The sequence below is a fragment of the Nipponia nippon genome, unplaced genomic scaffold, assembly GCF_047370975.1.
Source record: "Nipponia nippon isolate SJK-2023a ecotype South Korea unplaced genomic scaffold, ASM4737097v1 scaffold_3, whole genome shotgun sequence".
Lineage (NCBI taxonomy): Eukaryota > Metazoa > Chordata > Aves > Pelecaniformes > Threskiornithidae > Nipponia > Nipponia nippon.
The window spans coordinates 3,258,067-3,269,617 of record NW_028262347.1 but is presented as its reverse complement, the minus strand read 5'-3'; positions in this window follow the sequence as shown (position 1 = coordinate 3,269,617).

The window sequence follows — 11,551 nt, the reverse complement described above, 5'->3', positions numbered from 1 at the left end:
AAAGGTTTCATCTCTCATCCTCAGCAGGGTTTCTTTAAACAGCCTGGAGGAAAACAGGCATCCCTGAAATCAGCCATCTGAGTGGCTTGGTATAAAGAGCTGTAACACAGGAGAATGCCTTGGGCTTTCCTGCCAGTAGACATCAAGATCTAACCATGGATTGCGGGGTACCACACATGCAAGGACTTGGGAACCTTCCCGTTGAGAGACGGGTCAGGACCAGGGTGTAATAATCTCCATGGTTAAGGCTTGATGGTGGCTTGTTTGCTTCGTCCTGCTCGGGAACCACATGAGACATCGTTTCTAGCTGGCAAGCCAAAGGTGGCACCAGCTTGGTGGGTGCAAAAGCTGCCTGGTGTGAATCCAGCCTGGCTCTGCCCAGTGTCAGACCAGGTGACAAGGCATCTCCCCCCATGGAAAGAGTTTCGTTAGTGATAAAGCCTTGACGACAAGGTTTTATTGCTGCCTATGCTTCCCGGCTTTGCAAGCAACTCTCATATTAACTCTTCGGTGCCTTCCAGAAAGCAAAGAGAGGAATCCAAAAGATTAATTTATTGGTCCATTATTAACACATTAAAATGTCAATATTTGTCTTTGGTGGCCTGCAGTGCCAGATGGGAGTATAGAAGCTCTCACGTAAGGAAGCTGCAACCATAAGTAACAATGACCTTTTAATTGGTCCATTATACGGTCGGAGCTTGGCCACCACATTGGGAGCGTTCACTAAGCAGTTAATCCATTTAGCAGAGTCCGGAACTTTGGAGAGGATGTAAGTGGTGTGGTTGTTGTATAAGCTGCATTTGAGAGTCATTAAAGGGTTGCTTTTTGCAGGAAGAGTTGCATTTTAACAGCATTAGCGCCCGGCTGAACCAGGCAACCCCTTGTGAATTATCCTTCACTGAAGCTGCAGCTATAGATTTCATCTTATAGTTTCCTATGTATAATAAACGACAGCCCTCAGACATCCTAGAATAGGGCTTCTAATGGCAACCGGCACGCAGGAGCAGAAAATACATCCAGACTCAGGAGTGAATTAAGCCCGAGCTCTCTGCAGACGGCTCCTCTCCAGCTGGATGGAGGACAAGAGGCTGCGTGCTGGGTAGCGTAGTCACAGGCTGCATTTCATAATTTGGCTCCTTGCACACTGACCGATGACAAGCACAGTCTGCAAGTGTACATCCAACACATGCTTCCACCTGTAGCTGTTGTGGATGGTGCAGGTGGCTCTTCGGCCAACTGGTCCACACTCCTCCATCACCCCGTCTCTGAACAAGCTGAGCTGTTTCTCTGCTGGTGCCAAACCTGCAAAAGGTTTGTCCTAAGAGGGACGTGTCATCGTTTGGTTACAGAAACCCCTGACCAGACAGTACCTGCCAAATCCTGTCTTCTGACATGAAGTTCACAGCCTCGTGCAGGGTGAGATAACGACCGATTCAGAAGGACATGGGATTAGGTTGGGGAAGGAGATGAGGCTGCAGGAATGACAGGAAGGCAGGGTCCCTCTTCTCCTGACCTGCACAGTGGGGATGGTTATCGGGGCATATATAAGGGGAGGAATAAGAAGGGTCATTCATTAATACATGCATGTTTTTATAAGGCCCTTCAGTGGTTAAAAGCTAGCTAAGACTATGCAGGCAACAAATGCTGAAGTCTGAGGGCATGACTTGGAGCACCAGGTTGTTCTATGCATGGTGAGTAAAGGGCTTCAAATGGCACAGAAGGGCTCAAAAAGCCACACTGCAGCAGGCAGTCCCTCAGCACAGGCCTGTAAATCTGGCCTCCAAGGACCCCCACAAAGCCCTTTATGGAGGTAGCATGCCAAGATGGTGAAACACAGTGTGAAGGCGAGCAAGCAGTACTTCACCAGTGCGTGGGCTAACTAAAGAGATGATACAGAGAGAGAACCTGAGTTAAACCTCAAAGCCAACGGAGTTGGTTCTGCTTCCTTCCCCTGTCTGCTCTCCCTACGTTTCCCTCTGTTGGCTGATGATCTACACTGGGCTGCTGTTCCCCTCATCTTCTAAAAATGATTATACTAGCTACAGGAGACCCCCTAAAACCTTCCCTGGTCAGAAGGACAATGCTACACATCTCCTCAAAGACAAACACCTCCAGTCACCGAGGAAGGGTGAGGGCAGGTGGTAGTGTTGGAGTTGTTGGCAGCAAGGATATTTAGACCCCAGGGGTCCTCCATGAGGCTGCAACATGGCAAAGTCTTGCAAGCCCTCTCCTGAAAATGTTAGGAATCATGGTGTAGAGATCTACAGGGATGAAAGCTCATGCTGTGGAGGTGCACAGCCAGTGGGACACCCACATTGCTCAAGCGGTGCAAGGTTACACCTAGAGATGGGGTTGGAAGGGGGACTTGAGTTGCTCATCACTTCTCTTGGTGAGCATGGCAGTGGGATACGCTGCCCTGTCAATAGAGCTGTAACTCATCTGATCTCCACCCATTCATCCGTGCACGCTCCTATCTCTCTAAGTTTCTTTTCCCCAAAGCAGCTAATCATTGCACTGCCACGACCTCCTGCCCCAGACTTCATCTGTATGGTGAAACCAACTTTTATGCTCAGCGGCAGCCCAGATTAGTGCCTTGTAAATAGAAGCATCTTTGTGCCCAAGCACTGACCTTTGACTCAGCTCCTGATCTCAGTGGATTTGATGTGTCCGGCTATTTGTCTTGCTGCTCGCCAGGAGGAAGAATGGGAGAGGGGAGGCGGCACGCGACCGGGAGCTGAGGGGAGCAGGGCTCTATTCTTGGCTCCGTCGCAGACTTCCTCCCCGACCCTTGGCAAAATGACTCGCTCTGTCTATTCCTGGGTTGCACAGGGTCGTACCCTGCTGCGGTGGATATCCACTGGAAGTGCTCGTAGCAGTAGGAGGATCAAAGGGTGGAGGATGCAATTTTGCTGGAGCGTGTATTGCTGCGCTTGAGCCTAAAATCCAATTCTGGACTTCTCAGAATCTCAAATGGCCAGGGACTGGGAGGAAACGAGAGGAACTGTGCAGTTTTAGTGCCATACATTATTCATCATCACACCACAGCTCTCTGCAGCATAGCCTCCTCCTCCTCACAGGTTAAATCCAGATCCCGTATCTGCACCTTCATCCTCACCTCTAGCAACATCAGTCTTACTGATGTCCCTCCATCTATTACTCCTGCACACCTCAGTCCTGCCACCATCTCTGCCCATCTCCTGTTCACCTCCCACCCTCCAGCTAGTCCCCTTCCTTCCCTACCCACTTTTCTCATCTGGGATTAAGAAGCAAATTTAGCCCATTTCTAAAGAGATACCAAGTCCCACGACCTCTCCAGCTCCTGCCCTCTCCAGATCTTGGCTGTCCCAGAGACTTGAATTCCTCCCCTTGTCCCAGTCCCCGCAGGAGCCCTCTCTTACACAAAGACTAAGTATTGCTTTACCATTACAGTCAATGTTTCCAGTACTATTAATTGTATCTCCTGGAACAGGGACAAGTTAAATAATCCATTAAAATGAGGGGGAAGGGAGGGATTCAGTATCTTTAAAAGAAAAAGCTGGCATAACTGGATGATTGGAAACTCAAAGAGCTGATTCATGCTGAAGCCATGCCAATACTGAACTCTGCAGTTCATGAATCACAAACTATGATCCCATCCTAGGACGGATTTGTGACGGTGAGTATCAGGCAATATGCTGGTGTGAAACCTCCACCCAAGAGGTCTGTGTGGAGCCTCAAGCAACACACAAATAATATCACCCCAGATACCAGCTCCAAGCCCACCACCTAAAGAGATTTACTAGTCCTACTCCCTGCAATGTTTCTCAACTTCACAGAGGAGGAGATGCTTTTTCAGCATCTTATCAATGAACAGAGTTTGCGAATTATCTCATAGATACCTGCAGCCTCATTCAAATGGAAAGAAAGTGAACCTAAACTTCTCCCAGCCAGAGGGGGACACTCCTCTGCTGTCATGGGGGCTTCACAAGTAACTCCTGGAGACTCCACCACTGTAGCTTTCTGCAATGATCAGCTGGAGGCCTTTCATGAGGATAGGGACGACAAATCCCTCAAATGCATTAGAGTAAGAAAGGATGAAAGCATACATCAGGATAGGATTGCAAGTACTATGAGGGAAGGAAAGAAGGACTGAAAAAAAAAATGTTGGGAATCTCTTCTGGCATCTTTATTAAAATTATACCAAGCAGAGCCACAGTTACTAGGTTTGCTCTCAGCACACCTTAAAGGCCTAAAAGAAACACTAGGACACCCACTGCAAACTCAAGAGATACAGATGTCACCATGAACAAGCTAAAACATACTAAATGCACAGCTGGGAAAGAAATTTGAAATTGAGAACTAGGAAGGGAAAAAACCTCTCAAACCAAAAGTAAAAAGAAAAGATCCAAAATTTTGGCAGTTCTCAAGATTCAGACTGCTAAATCCAATCTAGAGACACAGCCTCCAGGTCCACAAACCGCCTTCTCTCATAGTTTGGGTATTACACTTAAATCTTGTTGTGGACAAAAATGGATCACACCAAATTCAGGAAAACAACAGTGTATTATTAGTGCATGTGTGATGCTCACCATGTCCTCATGCCAGTGTCCTTCTGGGTCCTACGGTCGAAGGCACCATTCACCTCCAGCAGAAAGGTTGGGTCGTCACTGTCAGTCACAGAATCATAGAATCGTCAAGGTTGGAAGAGACCCTCAAGATCATCGAGTCCAACCAAGTCACCACCATCCTAAGGAGGTCCTGCAGGGATGAGAGGGATATTCATGCAAATCCTAATGTAAAGGACTGGAAAAGGGTGTTAACTTGCATTATGCATGAAAGGAAGGTCACATTTACTACATCCAGCCTTCAGTCAGACAACCACAGGAAACCTATGGATCCTGTCAGTCTGTCCTAGCACTAGAAAGACCTTCTTGGGCATTGCCATTAGGGCAGGAAGACCCTTATGTGTGATTATTGCCTTCCTGCCTTCAAGAGACCAGGGCTTGCCAGTTGCTTCATCATCAGCTCCATATCTACCTTTCCATGGAGGTGATCACCCACAACCACATTTCAGACCATTCACTGGCAGAAAGAACAAGGGAGGACAAAGCTGATCACACTCCAAGCCTGGGTGGATGTGCTGTCCCCCAGGCTGGATGTAGGCAATGGTCTGACTGCACTCTCAAGCCCACAAAGGTCAATGCCCAAATTATTAGAACTCATTTAAAGGTCCAGATACAAGATTAATTTGACCGACAAAGGACTAATTGGTTTCAGGACTAATTAAGTACATATACTTGGCTTTGCTTAATCAGTAAAATTTCCAATGGCATTAAAATGTCTAAGAATACAAATCCCTAGAGATTTAAAGCAAATAGTTAAAATCAACTTAGATCCAATTATCATATAAATCACTAATGACCTGGGTAAATAGGAAGCTCTTTGGCTCAGCCTCTAGGGAAGAATAAACCTGATAAGAAAGAACATGCTACCTGGATTAATACACAGGCTCAGGGGACTTCATTGTAAATATTCCAGTAGGACTTTTTCAGTGACATTGTTATTCATTGCAAAATGCCAATATTTCAAAACAAACAGTTTCCACGGGACGGTTTTGTTGAAACTTTCAGCAGGAACTTTCATATCTTTGTGTTCAGCATCCAAAGCTATGTTCACTCAAGAATAGCCAATTATCCACTGCTGGGCACATTCCTGCCAAATACTTTAACTGGAGGGCAATTAGCTATTTCCAGTCCCATCTTCCTGCACTCTGCTTTTCATCTTGCTCATGGTCACAGCCTGATATTCCATTTATAAAAAGAAAAAAAGCATAAATGGACGTGATTAAAGACTTTGGTTTGGGTCTAATGAAAAAGAACTTGCAAATGTTTGCTACATGCCCCAACACACTCAGATCCGGTTTTCTAAATTAATTAATTAAATGAAAATGGTGGTGGTCAAAGAACACCAGGAATCTTCCTTGAGCAACTTCAGTTGTCAATTGAACTACTGGAGTTTAGATTTCCAAATCTGAGGGAAGAGCACAAAAGCATTATGGTTACTGAAGCAACCAGATAGATATAATACATCAGATATAGCAAACACAGAGGAATCACCTGTAATAGCAATATTTTTTCGCCCACATTCATTTTTAAGTGCAGGCTACAGGCGGTTCCCAGAAGATCTGATCTCTGCTATCCACCTAGGCTATCTCATCTTGACCTGTTTATTTTGCCAGCCCAAACTCCAGCCGCTTTCTCCATTCATAGGAATTATTCTGGGCCACAACCTGGGGGGGAAAAAAAAAAAGATTAAATATAATACGGCTTTTATATACCCAGTGATTACAAATCCTAGCGTTTACATCTGTCAAACTGCAATGCACATTAGGAAGTGCTGCCAATAAAGGAGCATTCAAAGCCTTCATCTCTTGACTCCAGAGTTAAGCCAGGAAATGCTCAGAGTCAGAATCCCTCCCACTCCAAATCACTTGCTTTGCTGTGCGATTTCCTAATGACCCACCAAAGAGTTAATCTGAGTGTAATGAGGCACGGATGGGATAAAGAATTAACAGCAAATACCTCACCCACAGTGGAATAAAGCGATTAAAGCAATGCCCTTGGACCTTTGGCTGTGTCTTGCAGAACAACAGGAAGAACAATATTAAGGTGCATCAGCCACTCCAAAAACCTACATGAAATTAAAGCTGTGGTCCCCCCTCCCCAAGTGATGGCTACGAAAGCAGCCTCCAGAGAGCTGTGTTTGTACATGTGTTTTGGCTGTGGCCTTTTATTCCAAGCTCCTGTTCTGGTATCAAACCATGATCCCGGAGGTCTGCAGTAGGCTGGATTTTGTTGTGTCCATCAAACAGTGGTGAGAGGCACGTTGAAGTGGAGGGCCAGCTGGAGTCCTGTGGGTTGCAAGAGGGGTCTGCTGTGTCAGAAAACCCTCCCAAAAGATATCTCATCTTAACTCGGGGACCTAGTTTTTAAAGGAAGGTGCACATTCAAGCCACACAGGGTTGACGAAAGAATCCTTGTGAGACCCAGATGAAAGGCATGAAAGAAATTCATACCCTCCTCCCTGCCTCCCCTCTTCGTCTTTGTCCTTCCTACTACTTCTTTGTGTTATTTTGCTTTGATATGTCCCCAGGAAATCTCTGTGTGCTTAAAAAACTTGGGTATCCAGAGAAGTAACAAATATCTTTGTCGTTTCCTGGTGTGGAGCACTTTGGTACTTGAGATGCATGCTGGTACCTCTCATTTGTTTGTTTGCTTGTCAAGAAAAAAAGGCTTAATAAATAGACAAAGTAGAAAACAAAGGAAATCCACATTCCCCCTCGCTCACCACCTTACTCCTTAGGAATCCCAAAAAACTCTAAAATAGGGACTAAGCCTCAGCAGCTCGTCTTCCTTCCTTTTCTCCCATATCATTCGGAGGATCATTAAAGGTCAGAGTACAGTCCTTCCAAGGATAAAACAGCTCACAAAAATTTAAGCCTGTGGCTAAATAAAAATCTGATTGAGCCAATTGTTCAAACCCTTGTTGTTGAAAATGCCCAGCAGCACTGAAGTATTGCAGATGTAGGGATGCAGCAGATGTCGGGGTGGACTTACAGGTGCATGGGAGAGGCTGAGCCACAGGGGACTAGTGGAAATAAACTCTGGCCTCTGCACTGGTTTTGCTGCTTTTCCCATCCTACCTGGGTAAAGGAAACCCAGGGAAAATTTTAGCATGTTAGGTCCCCACAAAGCCAAAGGCAGCCTTTTGCAAGGCAAAAGTAAGCCCTAATCTGAGCACAGGCAGAGCTGTGAGGAATGATCGTGGCCACCATCATGGTGGTCTGAATGCAATTTATAATGCAGTGTACTGATGAGATAATGGGAAATACCGCATCAGCAGTGCTTGCTCACCCATCCCTGAGCAGCACCCGTTCGCTCACAGCCCACACGGGGGAACAGAGACACCTACCATCACCCGAAATGCCCTCAGGGCCAGAAGGAGGAACGTTGGCTAAAGTGGGATTGGAAAGATGCAAGTTCAAGGCTTATCATGACCAGATCTCATTCCAGATGGCAAGAGGATGAGTTTACTCCCAGAATGAGAGATCTGCTCTGATCCTGCGGCTCCCTATCAGGATTCTGGACAAACCGATGAAGATGGACCCGATCAGGTCCTCACCAAAGGCTCACTGGACATGCATCAACACCAAAGCAAGTTAGGGAGCTGAGCACCAACCCCTCCATCTGCAGCACTGTCCCTGACGGTGCTCCAAAAGGCTAAGAAAAAAATCAACCAGGGCTGCAATGCGTGGCCTGAAAGGATGGTTTCCTCCTGGCCCCTGTGATTAGATGAGACCCTGACGCACGAGCATTGATTACGCCGGTGTTGCTCCAGATGAACGACATGCTTTTAACAGTGGCTTTCTACTTTCTTATTCTGTGCCATCACTGTGCTGCATTATGAAAGCATTCAGTCTCATTTTATATTTATTTATGGTCATTAGCTCACTGCCCAATGCTGCATACAGGCACCATGCACTGAGCTTGCCCACCCAGATATTCATCACATTAGGCAGCACAGGACAATTTAAAGCCACGTTAAGCCAGCCCATGTCTGCTCAGTTTGGCCCTGAGTCTGAATTTCAAAGACGAGAAATATCTTTATATCTTTGCAACCACCAAGTCAGCTGCCTGCAGTCCGAGAGGGATATGCAAGTTTTACACTTCAGGGTGGAAAAACATCCTTCCCCATGTGACATGTCACGTTTGGCCTGGAAAATTTGCTTTTCTCTGGGGAATCACAGATTCATCTGTAGTCATGAGACAAAAATAGGTCAGATCTTGTTCCCCCCCAGGGTTCCAGGATTTTTTTTTTCTCCTTGTGCTGGAAAAACCCTCCATTGTATCCCAGGAAGCTGAACCTGGGATTTCCCTGCATGTAGTGCAAGACGAGCATCCACCTGCACGCGTGCCTGTGGCTGAGAGCTTACCCAGGCTGCTTGTCCCCAGAATTGTGTCACTTGGGCTGGAGAGGCTGGGATTTGCTCTGCTGGCTGCAATCCATCCAGCAAAGACCAAAATTACCAGTGGGGTGGCCATGGCTGGGGCAGCTCAGCACCCACACACTCTCTGGAGCTTCACTGGAGGCAGGGGGATGCTGAGCCATCCCCGTCTCCTCTGTGGAGCCTAAATGTTGGCAAACAAGGATTTGACTGTTGCTAAGCTACATGGGGCTGATCGGTGCAAGAGTGAATGCAGGGCTGTGCAAGCTCGGGTCCCTAATCCGTGGGGTGAGGAAAGGGGGTTGCCTGCGAGCGGGCGAGCCCAGGACACGCTGCTCACAGCACGGTCGAGGTTGCAAATGCCGGCTGCTGCATCACACTGCTGGGGCTTAAAAGCAAGCATTACTCTGGGGATGGGTGGCATGAGAAAGCAGATAAAGATGCTCAAAGATGTGTCTTTTAAGATGAGGAGGGCTTTAAAGAGCTTAGCCCCTTGCTGTAAAAACAAAATCAAATGCTGTTATGTAACTCCCAACCCCTCTAAAGCTTCAAACACATCCCTCGAAATTAAGAAAAAAAGGAAAGATTTTAATCTGGAAAACCCCATCGAAGTATTTCACTTAACAAAAAAAAAAACCACCAAAAATGTAACAACAACATTTCAAGCAAAGCAAATAAAAACCACAGCCTGAACAGAGATAACATGCAGTAGAGCCGAGCTGGAACCCTTCAGCTCCCACCCTCAACGTTGTCTCCCCAGAGGTCATGGCTCGGAGCCCACCGACGTCAGGGCAGACCCCCAGGTGCTTTGCTGCAAGTTTTTTGCAGTGGGGGCTGTTTCTTGACTTTTTCTTTTCCCACCACTGCTACTTAATGAATAAAGCTTAATCAATACTCGTAATAAAGCTTCCTAGGCAGCAGGAGGGAAAGAGACAGCTCAAAATTATCATTTTAATGGGAGGATTGATTCTCCCTCCAGTAACTCAGCTCTGAGAGCCTCCAACTTCAGCTCACAAATCTGACCGTTTGTTTAGCTCAGACTGGTTACGGCCTTGCCAGGGTGGACACGTGTACCCAAGTCCCATCACCCATCCTGCAGACACCTTCCAGGCATTAGCAGAGCATGAACTAAGGCAGACAGCCCAAGATGTTGCCAGCTGCAGCCTGAGAAGGTCCTCCATCACCCCAGTGCTCCAGGTAATTTGTTTTCATGGAAATTGGTGCTGCTAACATTACATAAAGCCACACCTTCCCTTGGTAGGTGCTTTCAAGACCAGGGCTTGGACTGGCTTGTGACCAAGGAAGAGATGTCGTATTAGCCTGACTGGGGAAAGTTTATCTTAGTGCCTCCAAGCAGGGAATTTCTGGGGTATTTCTCATTGGAGATCCTTTTCATGTTACCAGGTTTTACAGCAAGTGTTATCTGTCTCCAGAGCAACACTGCTACATTAGCACAGCTCACACAGAGCCTCAGTGCATCACCACGGGAGAAAGAGAGCGAGCTTCCCTGGATAACTGGGCTCCTGGCTCTTCTGCCATGGCCACCAACACTGGGAGCAATTAATGCCTCTGTACAAACCACTGAATAGCATCAGCAAGAGGTCTGTAGGCTTCTGTACACAGATGAGGGATGGTATTTGAATAGCAACTACTGTGTTTGATGAGGGCTGGTGCTGTGTGGTGGAGAGATGTCCAAGCACATGCACACACACACTCCTGTGTGGCTGCAGCAAGCTTTGTCTCTCAATACAGGTTTTCAATATGGCATCACTGGCCTGGGGTGGGGTCAAATCTTCTGCTCCTGCCAGGCTGCGCTGGGAGCAGTCGCGGGTGCTACAGGGACTACCCAGGAGACCTTGTCCTATGGCATTCCTGTGCCGGGCACCTCTTCTCACATTACTGGTACAGCAGCTTCTGGGGGCTTTTGAGAAATCTGTCAGGGCTGAATACGAAGCCTATATTTATGTGCAAAGGATGCGGAAGGCAACAATGTCCTCAGCTCACCTAAGGGCAGCATTGGGTGTAGATGTCCTAACCTGGGCATAGGGTTTGCAGAGGTTGTGTGACACATGATGGACACCATGTACCTTCTACCAAAGATGGGAGAATTGACAACATCTTCAGTTTCTGGAGCAAAAGGATATTTTTTTAGGTTGAAATACCCACCTAACCCAGAAATCCCAGTTTTTGGGACAGAAAAAAACCAGCATCCAATGAGCACCAAGTGCTCCAGGTTCTCCCTGTCCCACTTCCTCGTGAAGAGAGAATAAACGAAAACCAATCTCATGGAAGAAAACTGCTGCCTTCATCGAAGACCAGGTATCAGCAAGGAAGCTAAGGATGGCTTGTTTGCCCAAACAAATTCCCATCCCAGTAGCTGTCCCTTCCAGGATATTATTAGAGGTACCTTTAGCATGAGCACCGGTGACTTCCCTGCTTTTGTTCCATGTTTAATGGAGACAGGGACAAACAGGGATCACAAGCTGCAGCAGCTGAAGAGGGAAGAGATAAATCTCCCCGTGTTCAGGATGCAAAGGACTCATCTGAACACAGATGCATTACATCACT